Genomic DNA, 17,721 nt, shown 5'->3' on the forward strand with positions numbered 1-17,721 from the left:
ACAAGTTAGGAGGCTATTAGTATTGTCCAGAACATTGAGGGTGAGAGTCTGAGCTAGGGTTGAGCAGAGGAAAGGAGAAGAGGGGAAGAATTCAAGAAACAGTCAAACCACTTAAAGAGAGGCCTTAGGTGGAAGCACACATCAGAGATGACTTAAGTTCTTTGTCTTGAATGAATAGGGACATGGTAATGCTATTCACTCCAGAAAGGCCTAAGACATAGGAAGAAGAAAAATGGGGGGAAGGGGGAGAAAAGTTTGGTTTTTGAAACAATGATTCTGCGGTGACTAAGGCAGATCCAAGTAGAACTGTTGAGTTTCCATCTGGAAAGAAATACAGGCTCAGGCTCGCAAAGATCAGAAAAGGGGAAGATAAATTGTGGAATGTTATCAGTGTATAGAGGTCCCAGCAGAAGCCTGAATGAAAGCAAGAGAGATTGTCCAGGGTGAGCAGAAAGGAGGGCGAGGTGTGGAAGCTTAGGGCCCACTGGCATTTCATCATCCAACCAAAGGAGAACTCAAGGAGTAGGAGGAAAGGAACTCTGAAGCAAGGCTCTGAGTCCAGAACAGCACAGGCATAGCCGGCGATCAAGCACTTTAAATGCCGCAACGTGAGGACCAGAAAAGGCCTCCGTATTTGCTAATCCAGAATCTTTGGAGAACTTTTAAGGAAAAGCTTCGTAGAACGGAGGAGTGAAAGCCAGATTACAGTGAGAGAGAGGGAGGAATAGATGTGGAAGCATCAAATGCCACTATTCTTCCTAGAAATTTTGCGGTACGGCTGGGGATTGAAAGAAATGCGGGACACAGAAAAGTTCCTTTTAGAAAGAAGAAACGTTTGAAAATGTCTCTAAGCATTGGGGGTGGTTGCAATGGAGGGGAAGGCATTGAAGATAAAAAGGCCTGGGGATAAGGGGCAATGTCTTAAATGAGCTGTAAGGTACCTAGGAGGCCTCTTTTCCCATGGCTCAGAATCGTTTTGGCAGCTTCCAGTACTTTGGCTCTGAAATGCAGCCATTTCTAACCAAGGGCTCCACAGGCAAAGTTCTTTCTGCGCTAGCCATTCAGTGATCTTCGGGGCCGATAGGGTCACCAGCATAAACTGAGAGAGAAGAAACACCAGAGAGAGATCAAACTCAACACATGCGTTAAACACTGAGTTACCGGAGACACCTCACTCATCAGAAAATGAACGTAATTGCAACAATTTGAAGGTAAATGAGTTAATGTGGAGAATGTTGAAAGGACCTTTTTAGAGGCCCCGTATCAAGTATTTTTTCTGTTTTCTTTAATTCTCTCAAATCCCAAAAGATATGTATCTGAGGTATAAACCAAGCATATTTTAGGTGCTTATTTGTTTTGTGAATTAGCCGTGAAGAATATAAGCCATTTCTCACAGGAAAAACAATTATTTTTTAGATGATCTGTGGATACATGTTGCTTCATCCTACTTTTCAACTGATTCACTAAGAAATTTTTGTTATTATAACTCAAAATTTAAAGAAAATAAAATATTTTGTATTTTAATGCCTCTGACTCTCTCTGCCATTTCAGTCAAGTCAATAAAAAAACTAACTTTTTCTATTTTGTCTCTACTTCTCTATGTTTAAAATAGGTTATCTGCTGCTTACCTGCTTTGCTAAAGCAGTCACTTTCTAAGATGGTGTTATCCTAGTTTTGAATGCTTCATAGAACCAGAGGTGACAAGAGATCTAGAGTCAGAGAATTCAAGTTCGAGTCCCAGCTCTGTCTCACACCAAAGGTAACTAGATTCCTTGCTTGTATCATAGAGATAATAAACAAACTTCCTTATTGAACTATTGTGAGATAATATCTGTAAAAAAGACATATACAAGTTAATTTAGACTTCTATAGTTCTAGAAAAAGTAACGTGATAATACCCTTAATAGACATGAAATAACCTCATTTCTACACATAATATATATTTCAGGAGGTAAACAACAAAAATCAACCAGCAAAGTTAAGTGAGTTTCAAGAGAATTTCCTTTGGGGGCCGGCCCGGTGGCTGAGCGGTTAAGCTCACGTGCTCCGCTTCAGCGGCCCAGAGTTTCGCCGGTTCACATCCTGGGTGTGGACCTAGCACTGCTCCTCAAGCCATGCTGAGGTGGCGTCCCATGGAACAGAACTAGAAGGACCTGCGACTAGAATATACAACTATCTACTGCAGGGCTTTGGGGAGAAGAAGAAGAAGAAATAAAAGATTAATAACAGATGTTAACTCAGGTGCCAATCTTTAAAAAAAAAGGAAAATAAAATTTCCTTTGAAGTTCTCCATGGTGATTGCTGATATATGGGCACATGTAAGGAAAGTATGATTTGGACAAATAGACTCTACCCTTTGGGGTGAAATATTGACATCAGTGAGGATTTAAAGCACAAAGATAAAACATGGCCACATTGATCCAAAGAAATTGTGTCATTATGGTTTGGCTTTTTGTAGTTCTGTAAGAATATTTTTTACATAAATAATAATTTAACTTTGAGACTGCCTGTATTCCTTATTTTATTCCCATAGAAACCCAACACTTGAATATTACACCTGCTGCCCTAGAGTTCATTTAAACTTTGGTCTTTAAACAATGTATATGCTTAATCTCACCTATTTATTATCTGCCTATTATCTGTTTCTTCTTTTACTGCCCGGAGTCTGTGTTTTTATTTTCTCAGAGGGCAAGGCAACATCTGTGTCATGAGCAGTTTGATATGTATTATAGAGCCTTAATAAATATCTTTTATCAATTTTATTTGCTCTGTAAGAAATATTCACATTTACGGCTCAGTTAAATAATGATTCTGATTATTATAATATAAAATTAGAACAGTACACAGGGCATCTCTCCAGGTTTATATTTTAGGGACAATCTATTCTTTTTTTTTAAAGATTTTATTTTTCCTTTTTCTCCCCAAAGCCCCCTACTATATAGTTGTATATTTTAGTTGTGGTACGTGGGATGCTGCTTCAGCATGGCCTGATGAGCAGTGCCATGTCTGCGACCAGGATCCGAACCGGTGAAACCCTGGGCCGCTGAAGCAGAGCGTGCAAACTTAATCACTCGGCCACGGGGCCGGCCCTGGGACAATCTATTCTTGAACACAAATGAGCTCATACTGATACACTCCCAATATTGAGCTTTCCTACACTTATTCTATTTTTAGAATATGTATTCTAAATACTTACCTACTTATTCTATTTTTTTTTAAACATAGACTTTACATGTTCCAAAAGCTTGCTAAAGTTTCCCAGGAAAATATCTGTTGGATTTTTATTGGAGCAGTAATTAGTGTATTTCACCTTTTCCAATCCATATTGCACATTATGGTCATATTCACCTTCCTGAATTGGTCTACTCGAGATCTCTTCCAAAGGACTCTCTCATATAGTGTTTGTGTTTTTTCCAACTCACCATTAGTATTTTGCTCTTTTTGAGTTACCCTTCTTATGTGCAGTGTGCTGTTTGTATATTATTATCTTTGAGAAGTTGTATATGAAGTAAGAATTTTTGATTGGAAGGTAGGCTCTTGACTTTTAAAAGAACTGTAAGCCATTCTAAGGCCTGAAGGACATAGGAGAAGACAGCGAGCACTATGCTTATCAGCTCTGAAAGTGTTAGCATCAACATGACTGAATCCTGGGGGGGAAATACCTTCTTCAGAAGCACTTTGCTATTTACTGTTTTTCTTGTTTGTTTTACCTGGGGCTATGCCTTTGACTACATTTGAAGATTTCCCAGGTAAATCCAACCCATATATGTCTCCCTACATATTTTAAATTTCTTTGTGAGAACCATTGTTATTTAACTGTTTTACCCTTGCCTCACATAATCTCCTTGAATGTAGCTTGGACTTTTTGGGTGTTTTTCACAATTTTCAGCTTGTGTTTTGCACATCTACTCAGTAATACATGATGCATTTAACTACAAGCATTTAACTGAGGTTTTCTTCCCATGTGCCCAAGCCTTAAGATTGCTGCTACTTGAACGTGGTGAGAGTACCACCACTTGATCAGACTGGCCTAAGTACAAGGTGCGGTGCCTGAAAACCAAGTCAGTGAGGTGGCCAAAGTCTACACGAGTCATGATTACCAGTGCTGGTAGGTACAACACACAGACTCCTAAAATCTCACTCATTAATACAATAAAGATATATATTTCTCCCTCACTTTCTGGTCTGATACAGATCTGGTGGCTTCCACCACTTTGTAGTTATGCAATCCTACCAGTGTCTCCACGGATGAAGGCACAGAAGAGCTAGAGAGGTGGTGTGTCTTAAGGGGCCAGGCCTGGAAGTGACTCTGTCCCTCTGCCTTCATCCTGTGTGCAGAGCTAGTCTCATGGCCCAGATGGAACTGTCAGGAAGGCTGGTCAATGTAGGAAAAACACAGGTATTTGTTGAGCACTATAATCTTTGGTCCTCTAATTCAAACTTCACCTTTTTTTAAAACTAAAATTGAGAAAACTTCAGCAATTTCCCGTGGTAGCTCCTTTAAGACTGAGCAGCACTAGGAAAGGTTATTTTCCATCCCAGTTGGTTCCCTGAGTAAGAGATCTGGGAGATAACAGACACACAGTGGTTTGGGTGTATAGTCATGGGTTCGCGACTCTAGACTGTATCTGGGGCTCTGCATTTTAGGGCTCCTTCAGGATTTGTGGAGACTGCACTAGGAGAGCAAAGCTGGGGTAAAATCCTTGATATGGGCTGCTTGTTGGCTTCTTGGCTATCCCAGACCTAGGATCAGTTGGCCAACAAATCTGGGCTGCAGGTTTGATAAGCTCTCACTCTTGAGGTCAAAGGAGGCGCCTTGACTCAACCCTGGGAAAGTGACTGGAAGTCGGTCGTGATTCACTTAATAAGGCAGGGGTAAGACACTTTCTTCAGCGATCTGGATTGAGAAATAAGACTGGACAGATTCAAACAGCCAACCAAAAATGAGATTTTTCTCAGCCTCTGCACTCCTCAGAAGGAAAAATAGATACTGAATGCACTGCTGTGAAACAGGTATCCTAGGAATATTCTAGAATAGTAATATATCTATGCCTCACTAAGCCTCGTTGCAGCCTGCTCCCCAAAGTATGGTCACAAAATTAGACAGGATAAGTCAGCCTACTTGTGATTTTGCTCCATTGGGAAATTTATATAATTTAAAGTTAACTGATTTGACTTTCAGTTTGATTTAGGCCTAGTCTGTTACATAGTCCAGCATAGAAATAGGCAGCTGGCACGTGTCTGTGCCATTGCTCTCCAGGCAGTAATAATCATCACAATGTTACCTTTCACTCACAGCAGGTGTCTCGGAGGAGCTCCAGCACCAGAATTCTGTTCGGCCAGTAGAAATACAGCCCTTTAATGTGCTTAGTGCTTTGAGAAACAATTGAAACATGACTATGATGATGTGCAACCATTTTATGACACGGCTATTGCATTATCTCTACTGTTGCAATGGCATATCATTGGCTACCACTCATCAATAGATTTTTATGGCTCAGAGTGATCTAATAAATAGCAGCAGACGGAGTTTAGAGTCTCCTTGGAGAACTGACTAATCCTACAACTTGTGGAACTGCTCTCTTTACATTTACAGTTTGGCCTTTTTCAGAGACAGAAAATGAAGATGACAGGGAAACTGACAGAAGGAGAGTTAGCTGCCAGACCCTAGAAGCTGTTCTTTTGTCTGTACTGCTCAGGATCTGCATCTTCTTCAAAATCATAGTGATTTCTTTCCCAGGCCAAGCAAACTTACTATTTTTGTTCACAGTGGACATTAAAACTCCTCATAGTGCCCAGATTAGCTAACTCAGTAAGGGGATCTGTCCAGTCCCTACTACCCTCTATAGATCATTTTTTGCTTTCTGACTATATCAGTCTGCTCAGGTTGCCATAACAAATACCATAGACTGGTTGGCTTAAACAATCAAAATCAATTTTCTCAGAGTTCTAGAGACAGGAAGTCTGAGATCAGAGTGCCAGCATGACCAGTTTCCTGGTGAGGGCCCTCTTCCTAGCTTGCAGATGGCTGCTTTCTGGCTGTATTTTCACATGGCAGAGACAGAGAGCAAGCTCTCTGGTCTCTATTCTAATAAGAGCTCTAATTCTTTCTTTTTTTGAGGAAGATTAGCCCTGAGCTAACATCTGCTGCCAATCCTCCTCTTTTTGCTGAGGAAGACTGGCCCTGAGCTAACATCTGTGCCCATCTTCCTCTACTTTATATGTAGGACGCTTACCACAGCATGGCTTATCAAGCGGTGCCATCCGCACCCAAGATCCGAACCGGCGAACCCCGGGCCACCGAGAAGTGGAACGTGAGAACTTAACCACTGCGCCACCGGGGCGGCCCCAAATTCTTAATTCTTGTAAGAGTCCCACCCTCAAGACCTAATCTAAACCTAATGACCTTCCAAAGACCCATTTCCAAACACCATCACATTGAGGGGTTAGGGCTTCAACATGTGAATTTTGAGTAGGACACAATTCAGCCTATAGCATCAACAAATATATGACTAGGAGTACTCTAGTAGTTTCTTGATGGATTTCCCTGTTCCTCACTAGACCCTACAATCTATTCTCAACAGAGATAGATTTTTGAAAAATATAAATCAGATAACATCACTCTCTTGTTCAAAATCCTCCAATGACTTCCCATCACACTTAGAAAAACTATTCCATGGATTACAAGGTGCCAGGTAATTCAGACCCCCTTTCTTCTAGTTGCTTCTTTGTTCACTTCACTCCCGCCATACCAAGTCTCTTGCTATTCCCCAGGCACATCAAGTTGACTTCCCCTTCAGGGACTTTGCAATTGTTGCCTCCTTGGTCCGGAACACACTTTTCCAGATCTTTAATGGCTTGTTCTCTGTCTTCATTTTCACATCTTAATTGGCATCTTCTTGAAACACTCCTCTTTCTCTAATTCTAACTGTATATTCTGGTTAATATAAGTACTGGTCTTCAAAGGACTTCATATATGAAACTTCATATTCTTTTTTATATTCTCAGTGACTAGAATAGTGTCTGACATATATTAGGTACTAAATTGTCATTTATTACAAAAATAAATTAAATATGATGTACATGCCAATGACTTTTATATATATATTGTCATTCTAGTCTTCTCTTCTGATTTCCAGGCTTGTATATGCAACTACCTACTTGATGCCCCCCCTTAACTATTTCATAGACAATCAAACATTTCCAAAATTGATTAATCTATCCCATGAAACCTGTATCTTCTCCCATGTTCCTCTTTGCATAGTGGGTCAAGCAAAATCTTGGCGTCACCTTTAATTTTTCCCTCTTCCTCACCTCCTTATGTCCAGTCAATAACCGATCTTATTACTCTGTCTCTAAAACACATCATGACTCTGCCCTCTTCGCTCCTTCTCTACCACTGCCACTCTTGTCCAAAATGCCACCAACTCTTGCCTGGAGCACAGCATCTTCCAACAGATCTTCTCACTTTCATTCTTATCACACCCCTCCCCATCTATTTTCTAAGCAGTAGCCAGAATGATGCCGGGCATTTCTTTAATAGCAATGGTGAATGTGTATTGAGTTCTGCTATGTGCTGCTCTGTCAGAACTTGAAGATGAACAAACTGAACGTGAGTTTGGGCCCCCCTGGAGACTAAAAATGCAAATCTGTTCATGTAACTACCATATAAAAATCCTTAAAATGAGTTTTCATGCTCTTAGAATAAAAGCCAATATCCTTACCTGGCCACCAGGCCCTGCCTACTTCTCTGGTCTCAGCTCGCACAGCCCTCCTCCTGCCTCTGGCTTCTGGTTGCCATGGCCTCATAGTCCTTTGAAACTGCCACCTGCTTTTCCTCTTCAGAGTTTTCCTGCAGGATCTTCCCTGTCTGGGGCAGTGTTTCCTCCACTCTTGTCCTGAGTAACCCCTGCTTCTTTCATTCCTCAACTAAAACATCTCTCCTCAAAGATGCCTCCTCTGAAACAGCTAGGCAAAACTGAGTCTCCCTAACACATTCTCTTCACAGCACCCACAGCTGGCTTCATCACAGTTGCTAATTCCAGATTTAGCTGTAACTGCCCAAGAGCTACCTCTGCCCCTGGATTGTACACTCCATGAGTTCAGAAGTCGTGGTTTGCTTTTTAACTGCCATGTCTTCACAGGCTGAGTCGAGTACCAGCTACACAGTGGGCATTCAATAAATCTTATTATTCTAGCCAAAATAAGTGGAACACTTTCTCCCACCCCAAAAAGTACCCAGGGGGCTTTTATCTCTGGTCCCTTGAGTGGCCCAAAATAAAATGCATCAACAGGTTACTATGAAACATACAATACACCAAGTAACTGAGAAAGGAGGAGTGTTTTAACTATGGCTTTCATTGAAATTGGTTAGTTTTCTGTTGAAGAACAAAAGTTTTGTAAATAGTATGAAAGGATCATGTTTTCTGGTAAGGAATTTACTTGCATTTGGTCAACTGCATTTGTCATCAACTGTTCATTTGCAAAGCATACCTGTTAAATCTATTCCTTATAATAAACTGCCAATTCATTAATGGAAACATTGGGATTTCATTATCAAAGTGAAATGCTACACAGAGAAGGGTGAAGACACCTGAAGATCCAGTGATTCCATTATTCTTAGGCAAAACTACTTTGCCATATTTAATATAGGACTTTGGCATAGATTTTTAAAGCCCAAAATAGTATTTTGTTTTAACAACAATTATTATTATTACCAACAACCACAAAAGGCCTACCTCTAAATTCAGATGTTTTTAATCAAAATACAAAGGATGAGGTAGCCATAATAGGAGACTATTTTGGGACCAAGTCTGTGGCAATTCGTAACTGACCCTATCAAGTTGAGGGTTCAAACCAAGAAGATATCTCAACCTAGCTCAGAAACTACACAGGGCCCACGGGCTAAGAATGATTTTATACATTTAAATGGTTGAAAAGCAATCAATAAACAATATCTTGTGACATGTAAAAACTGTATGAAATTATTTCAACAAATTTCACACAACCATGCCCATTCATTTACATATTGTCCATGTTTACTTTCTCACTATAATGGCAGAGTTAAGTAGTTGCAACAGAGATCGTCAAAGTTTTTTGACTGTAATCCTCCATAATGTTTTACATTGAGAGCTGTATATCCACACAGATACACAGCTGAAAAGTTTCACCAAACAATGTTTACACTATTATAATGAGCCCTACTGTATTCTGCTCAATTCTACGTCATTTAAACAGTATTTGTAATGTTATTTCTGATTCTGACCCTCTAGTGATTGCTAATCTTGGTTGGACAAACATTAATTTGGATTTGTTTTCTCAATCCCAGTTGCATAATAAATCACCTAGGAAATTCTCAAAAAAATACCAGGCCCCACTCCAGAGTAGTCAAATCAAAATCTCTGGGTACCTGGGTATTGGTCTTTAAAAATAGCAAATGAGAAAACAGCCCGTCAGGGTGACCTTCTCGAGGAGCCCAGGTTGAGAACTAATCCCCTTGCTACTCAAAGCCTGGTCTTCAGACCAGCAGCATCTATACCTGGGAGTTTGTTAGAAATGCAGAATCTCAGGCCCCAACCAGACCTACTGAATCTGATTGGGCTTGTTAATAAGATCCCCGAGTAACTGACATGCCCGTTAGAGTGTGAGAAGCACTGATCTAAACCAAGAAAAAGTTTGTTAGCACTGGAGCATTAGGTCATACTCTCTTCTTTGTCAGGGAAAGGAAAATTAAGATATTTGCTTCCCAATTAGTACTGAATTTGTACCTGCAAGGGCAAAATGTGAAATGGTAAGGACTAATAATAAACAAAATTTATCCAGAGAGAAAAGCTATTTCATGAGTAGGAGTTTCTACCCGTAGGAGGCCGTCCAACTCCAAAAAAGGGGAGTCAGGGCTGGATGCCAAGAATTTAACAGGAGTGACTTTACTGTGCCAACTCCAAGCAGACATCTAATCTGGGTTCCAGCCCTGCCCTCTCTCCCTCCCTCTGGGGCTGCAGCGGGACCCATTACACAGCTTTCTCCAATCACAACCTTTGCACCTGGGCCAGAACCAGACTGACTTCTAGGAATCGGAATATAGGCTCTGCTACTGTCTATTTGATCAGAAACACTCATGTTTTAGAAACCAAAGCTCTCTGGTGCATTTCATCCCAGTGAGATCAAAGGCAGAGTTTCTGAGTTTTCTCTGGTCGCTGGATCTGAGGCTTCCCAGGAACACAGTGACTCACAGAGGAGCCACGGAGGGGTGAGGTCTCCAGCAACCTACACAGACTCCTTGGCAACTGGAACCTTGGACGGAAAGTTTTCCCTCTGTAATTTCCTCCGGCCTCTTCTACAGTTTAAACTATTTGTGTTCTCACAGCATTTCCAAATGGTGGTTTTACCCTCCACTGACCTGAGCAATTGTATTTGGCACTGTTGTTAACTTTTTACGTGCTGGGGAGAGACCACAACATTTAGCTTAGATTTTTGCTCTGTTTTGTTTTTGGTGGAGGGAGAGGATGTGAGCAGAGGCACTGGATTTGAAACAGGCATTGACAGAAGTTTAATCAAATAACACTAGGTCTAGATATGAGTATTAGATGCCATCTCTCTTTTTCTTCACAACTCCCTTCCAAAACGAATAAACAATAAGAAAACAAACAAAAGAGATCTAATTTAAAATGACCCCATCTTAACCCCTTTAGAGAAGTTTCACAACTTCCCCTGGTTGTTATTGTTCTCAGCCCCACTGGTGAGAAAGTGGTCTTCCTAGGGTAGTGGTTCTCCAAGTGCAGTACCAGGAAAACTTGCTTCACCTGGAACTTGATCGAAATGTACATTCTTGGGCCTCCCCCCAGAACTGCTGAATCCTCAGCTCTGGGACTGGGGTCCAGCCCTCGAGGTCATTCTGAGGCATGCTAAAATTGGAGGACCTCCGTTCTAGGGAATAACTGAGTTCACACCAGCTATAATTTAAACTGGTCTCAAAGACATGTTGACCTATTTTGGAAAACTGCTAGTTACTAACCTATACTATCTTAGAAAAAAAGTTGAATTTATGAAAAAGGATTCTTATTCTGAACACAGATAGATTAAGATCGACTTCCTATGGCCACCACAGCACTTTTCCAATAAGAGCTTAAAAAGTTATATAAACATTACCAAGTCTCATTAATCCTCACAGTTTACCTTGTGGGTGGGTCATCTTTTGTGAAGATGATGTGCTCCGGTGGACATGAATCTGTCAGAAGGAAGAGAACACAGAGCTCTCATTTTGCAGTTAAATTATAACTTCCGGTCAATAACTGGGTAAGTTAATGTCTTTCTGGAAAGAATGAGAATGCCTTGAAACAAGGCGAAGTTCACCTGTCAAGATTCAGTTAGCACAAAGAAACCTCTGTTTCCACAACTAGTGCTTTAAAAGCTAAAAAACAAGCTAACATGCATATGAACACAAAGACACATGCAGTCTCTAAGATATGTTTGCCTAGCAAACCATAAAACACGGCCTAGCGGGGATTTCTGAACTAAGTGAAGACTAGAAGTTTCTGCCCAGTTCTCTGGGACAGCTGTAGTGCCTAAAGGAGATCTGCCCAAGATCTACAGAGGCTCCAAGTAGAAATATCTTGAGATTACACTAATGTGTATTAAGGGTTGCAAAATGGCAACAACAAAGGGATCAGAGACAAATGATTTTTCATTTAGATTTTATTTTGAAAACAAAGGTTAAATTTTGGGTAATATTTTATTTATTTACTTTATTATTATTATTATTTTTGAGGAAGATTAGCCCTGAGCTAACATCTGCCACCAATCCTCCTCTTTTTGCTGAGGAAGACTGGCCCTGAGCTAACATCTGTGCCTCTCTTCCTCTACTTTATATGTGGGACACCTGCCACAGCATGGCTTGACAAGCAGTGTGTAGGTCTGCACCCGGAATCTGAACCCATGAACTCTGGGCCACCGAAGTGGAACATGCAAACTTAACTGCTGCACCACCAGGTCAGCCCCTGGGTGATATTTTAAACAAAACAACCTACATGACTTAGTGTGAAAGCAGGAAAAGAAAATCCCAGGTGGACAGAATATCTTTCTTTTTAAAATTTACATATCATGCATTCATTCATTCGTCAGTCTGTCATTTGTTCATTCCTTCTCTCTTCTTCTTCACACTTGGAGCTCTCCTTGCCTAAGGGATTGAAAATCATCACTGGTGATGAGTATTCTGACTTAGAACTATTGATAACCAAGGAAACATAAAAGATTTGATTATTTATAAGCTGTGTGATCTTGGACAAGTTATTTAAGTTCTCAAGAGCCTGTTATCATCATTTCTGCAACAAAATTATAATATTTCTTTTATGTCGTTCTTGGTAGTAGGCATCCTATGCATTCTATCAATGGGATTTCCTCTTAATGAAGTGGGCATATATATATAGCAAATATTTATCTGGCTATTTTGTCTGCTTTGCAAACTTATATATCAATGTACCAAATTTCTCTGTTTATTCTAGATATGCTTTAAATTCAAAATGTCCAAAAAGAAGTTATTCACCACCCAACAAATCTTCTTTTTTTATCAGTCATATTATTATATTATCTTAGCCATATTATTCCTATGAATCAAGCTAATCAGGTCTACTGCCCTCTTAACAACCTGATAAATGCAAAGAGCATCACAGTCCTGCTGTTGCTTGCTTTGTAACATCTTCCTTACCTTCCCTCTCCCCTTACCTCACCCTCTTGTGTCTGGACTATCGTCTGTTACATGTTTTCCTGCTTTTGTTTATCTTTTTCTTGTCAGTCTAGTCTTAACACTGCAGTGGATGATCAGACAACCTTTAGCACTATACTGCATGGGTTGGACTCTTACTTCTAACCCTTCATAGTTATATGAACTTGGGCAAGTTATTTCAACACAAATAGCTCCCCCCCACCTTTTTTTTTTTGCGGAAGATTAGCCCTGAGCTAACATCTGCCGCCAATCCTCCTCTCTTTGCTGAGGAAGACTGGCCCTGAGCTAACATTTGTGTCCATCTTCCTCCACTTTATATGTGGGACGCCTGCCACAGCATGGCGTGCCAAGCGGTGCCATGTCCGCACCCGGGATCTGAACTGGTGAACCCTGGGCTGCCAAAGTGGAACGTGTGAACTTAACCACTGTGCCAGCAGGCAGGCCCCAAATAGCTCCCATGTTTTCATCTGGAAAATGGGCATTATAAAAGTATCTATTTTACATATGAATTTTTTGAAAATTCAGTGATATAACCAACATAAAATTCTTATAGTACTCAGCTCAGAGCGAGTACTATATAAATGTTAGATTATTTTATTCATTGCCCAATCAATCTTGCTAAAGCATATTTGATCATGTCATTGCCTACTCAAAAAAATCCAAAATAGCTTCCCAATGCCAACAAGTTAGATTCCAGAGCAGAATGTTTGTAAATGGCTGATGATTTTATTGGAGAACAGGTATTCTAGAAATTCCTTAGAGTGGTGCCCTTACCTTAAGCAACCATGTCAACTAATGCACAAAGGGAAGCTAATATTTGGACATTAACATAGGGGAGAAGAACAGATAAATCAAGAACACCCCATAATCCTTCCTGGAGGACCCATGGGTGAGACATCCTCTCCATCGCTTGCAGTTGCTGTGTCATCTTTGCCTGCACTTGACCATTCCTTGAACCTCTGAATTTCCCAGTTCTTCCTCCCATCACAGCCTTATATGTGGTAGTTTGTACTTCACTTAGTCCCAGAGAATTTGAGAAAGCTTACAAAAATGTGTACAGCAGGAGAAAAAATAAATACATAAAACCTTGTTAAATACATTTTAAAATGTAGCCAAATGAGCCCTCTTAAAATCTAGAGTGTTCAAACCAATTTTCCCAGTGTATGTGTGTGTGTTTGAATTGGACCCAATAAAATGCATCTATATACCTAGCTACCTACCTACCCACATATCTGTCTCTATCTTTATTTCTACATCTCTATCTATCTATATATAAATTAGGGAGGCATCTCACCCATGGGGTGGGGGCTGGAGATTGACTTAGTTATGACAGTGAACTGCTGATTAATTCAGGTACTCAAAGTTCTTCTAAAAGGTGAATCCATTCCTCTACTAAAAATTGGAGAATTTTGGAAAAACTGACACCTTACCTCCAAAATAAAGTTTGAGGTTATTCAAAATAAAACTAAACGACTTTGAATAAAGGCTGAAATAGTGGGAGGACTGCAGGTTATTTTTAAATAATCTTCTGGAGGGTTTACAAAAATTGAGGTATGTGGAAAACCTCTATCTCAGTTTCACAGAAGTAAAATATATGAGGTTAGAAACAGATTAGCTGAGCCTTAAAATACAGGATTACTTTTCAAGAAAGCAGAAGAAATTTACTTCTCAGTATAAAAAAGAAAGCAAACAATATCCTTTCCCCATTCTGATGTATCAGAAATATTATGAGGAACAGAGAAAAACTGTTTCAGATATTCACTTACAGGTGAGCTGACCACATGTCCTGTGTTGCCCTGGAGAGTCCAGATTTATATCTGTTGCTCCGGTCTGATAATTAGTAGTGCCTCCTTTTGCTCTGAAGTGTTTTGCTTTAAATGATAAATTTCATGTTTACCCCATACAGTCATGCACTTTATAACAACAGTTCGGTCAATGACAGACCACATATACCCTGGTGGTCCCATAAGATTAGTACCTATATCCTAGGTGTGTAGTAGGCTATACCATCTAGGTTTGTATAAGTACACTCTGTGATAACATAATGATGAAATCACTTAACAGTGCATTTCTCAAAATGTATCCCTATCTTTAAGGGATGCATCATTATACATGTAAAACTGGATGAAGAAAATTTTATATATTGACTGATTAAATGCTTATTTGCACAATTTGCAAAAGCAGAGTTCTAGCTGAAACTATCTGCTTTGGTTGGAAACAAACCAATTTACCTTTCTAAATGAGTGTTGCTTCTAAGAGGTATAGGGCTTCCCAAATTTCACGTGTAATAATCACAATTCTGCATGGATTTGGAAATCCCAGTGTCTGTAGGGATTACCATTTCATTCTTTCCACTTGATGAACCACCTCTAAAAGACCTCTGGGAAGGGCTGGGACTGCTGGGAACATGAGGCCAAACCAAAGTCCCCTTGAGGTAGGGATTAAAGGCCGTGTATTAATCTCATACAAGTTCCCTTCACAAATCCTACAGAGATCAATATATTCATAGGTGACAAGCCAGCTGCAAAGACAAACAAAACCCTTAGGTTAATTCTCCTGATCCAATTCCCCAATTTTCCATGAAAATAAGTCCAAGTCCTTGTAACTTTAAGATCTTTCCCAATCATGAGCTGTCTAGAAAAGCAAGAGAAACTCCTGGGAGGTTATAGGGAGAGGTCTTACAGGCAGACAGTAGAGCCCAATATTTCAGTGGACCATTGCCAATTTGCATCTATTGGGGAGAACGACCCATGGCTCTTAGATAGTTGTCTCCAGAGATAGCTCCAGTTTGTGCCACCAAATCCTTTCTCTGTTTCATGAAACTGCATTAGAAAACTGTTAAAATGGACAATAAAGATAGGACTTACTTTTTTATCAGGATCTCAAACTAATTTAGGGAAACATCATCCTCATTTTTATCTCAAACTTCACATATGCTTTAATGAATAAGATAATGTAAGTGATTATATGAGATGACATGTGAGAACATTCTTTGCAATGAGGTTATACAAATGGAAGGCAGTATTATGGTTACAATTTCATGTCTGAATCCTCCAGATTCCTCTGGGGGCTTAGCCCCAGGACAGTACAGTGTTGAGAGCTGAGTTTCCAGTAGACCAGCAGAGGTGATGTTTACCATTCTATTCTCAGAGTTAAGTGGGTGGGGCATGGGGCAAGTGTTGTTGCAAGGCTGATGTGTTCATTCTCCCTCCTTCTCAAACTTGTTTTGGCAGTCGGGTGAGCTGGCCAACTTCTTCTGAAGACAGTAAGTGGGGGAGGGATTGGGTCAGGAGTAAATCCTGTCCTGTTGACCTGGCTTTTTTCCCTCTTTGAACAGCAATTTCACATTGACTCAGGTTGTCCTTATCTAGAGTTCAACATTTATGCTTCTAAGATTCTGAACTTCTTGCTCCTGAAGCCCAAAGAGGCAAATAAATGGGAAAGAAAAATCAAGAAAAAAAAAAAAAAAATGAAGGTGGAGCAGAAAGAAACCTAGAAAAGCAAGAGGATAGAGAGGAAAAGATTGAGGTGGAAATTACTATTGGGTGAAGATCTTAATTGTTCTGGGTTTCAGTTCCCTCTTCCGTAACACAGGAATAATCAAGTAAATAGCTTTTAGGACAGTTAGGATGATTCTATAAGATAAAATATATAGAGGACATGGAACAGTGCCTGGCATATTACTGGTGACCAGGAATTATTATTATATTATGTTGTTCTAACAAAAGACTTGGAGTATAAGGAATAAATTTTAAAAGTCACGTTTGCATCAGTCTATCTTTGGCCAAAGATAGCTCCGGGTTTTTTCGTTTTTTTTTTTCTGAGAAACAAACTGTAATCTCTACCCTTGCTGAAGTGGATGGTAGACATGATCTGATGTTTGCCTTCTGGTCACCATCCTTGGTGCCCATGAGCCAAGTATGCAATGAATATGTACAGATTTGCTTCCTCCAAACCCTAATTATGAAGCTATGATTCTCATGTGTGTGGCCAGAGGTTTTTTATCACCTTTGATTTACTTTTCAATAAAAATGACATGATTCATCAAATAACTCAGGGCCTTTTGCAATGGGAATAATTAGAAAGTAGCCAGAGATGCCTCATGGGTGATTCTGATCTCACTGAAGAGTCACGCCCACGCCCTGAGTCCCAAGCGTTGTTTGGTGCTAAGCCTGAACAGCTGCCACCTGGGTTCTGGATTCAGCTGGTTTGATTTTGGATGGTGTAAGAGGCACTAGAAAAAGATGATAAAAGGCCTTAAGAAATCCTTTTCAATTATAGGTGTGGTGTTTTCAAAATTACCCTGGTTTCAGTGAGCTCAGCTCCACCCAGAGGAAAGAGAAGTGTGTAGCCAGCCGAAGAGAAATGACTTTGTTAAAGCTCTGCATATAGAAAAATGGAAGAAGGAGCCTGGGGAACGAAGCTGGTGCCTCCATCTTTACCCTCAGGTGCAGTGTTTATATGAAGTAGGCAATCATCTAGTACAAGCTCAGCCAGTAAATTCCAAGAAATGTATCTAAGGCACATCAGGTCGACCCTTACGATGAATCTCTGAGGGGTCCTCTCTGGTCTCTTGAATTCCTGTTTCTTTTTTTTTTTTTTTTTAAAGATTTTATTTTTTCCTTTTTCTCCCCAAAGACCCCCTGGTACATAGTTGTATATTCCTCGTTGTGGGTCCTTCCAGTTGTGGCATGTGGGACGCCGCCTCAGCGTGGTTTGATGAGCCCTGTCATGTCCGCGCCCAGGACTCGAACCAACGAAACACTGGGCTGCCTGCAGCGGAGTGCGCGAACTTAACCACTCGGCCACGGGGCCAGCCCCGAATTCCTGTTTCTTTTACAGCTGACAAAGATCTATGCCTCATTTAGTTATAATCTTAGTCACAATCTAGCAACAGAAGCATATGCAGGTGGTATCCAGGTCATTCTCTGTCAATCAAAGAAAAGACATACATACAATTTTTATATAGTCAAATATCTAAAGACACATCATGTGCCAGG

General features: G+C 40.3%; 2 long non-coding RNA genes across 3 annotated transcripts in view; one reads left to right on the forward strand and one right to left on the reverse strand.

Annotated features, from left to right (window-relative positions):
• The window catches only part of LOC138917336 (uncharacterized), a 30,252-nt gene extending 21,286 nt beyond the window's left edge, over positions 1-8,966 (forward strand). The window contains exons 2-4 of one of the 2 annotated variants that reach the window (XR_011425190.1): positions 1,613-1,759; positions 3,974-4,108; positions 6,228-8,966. This is a non-coding gene — a long non-coding RNA (uncharacterized lncRNA). The remainder of the gene's footprint in view (positions 1-1,612; positions 1,760-3,973; positions 4,109-6,227) is intronic. The other variant, XR_011425191.1, reaches the window with a different exon arrangement.
• LOC138917335 (uncharacterized) overlaps positions 1-17,721 on the reverse strand; it is a 32,659-nt gene that overhangs the window by 1,185 nt on the left and 13,753 nt on the right. Inside the window, exons 3-5 of the long non-coding RNA XR_011425189.1 lie at positions 11,176-11,227; positions 1,629-1,831; positions 942-1,099 (exon numbers count right to left, since the gene is read on the reverse strand). This is a non-coding gene — a long non-coding RNA (uncharacterized lncRNA). The remainder of the gene's footprint in view (positions 1-941; positions 1,100-1,628; positions 1,832-11,175; positions 11,228-17,721) is intronic.

This window comes from Equus caballus, chromosome 14, assembly GCF_041296265.1.
Source record: "Equus caballus isolate H_3958 breed thoroughbred chromosome 14, TB-T2T, whole genome shotgun sequence".
NCBI classification, from domain to species: Eukaryota; Metazoa; Chordata; class Mammalia; order Perissodactyla; family Equidae; genus Equus; species Equus caballus.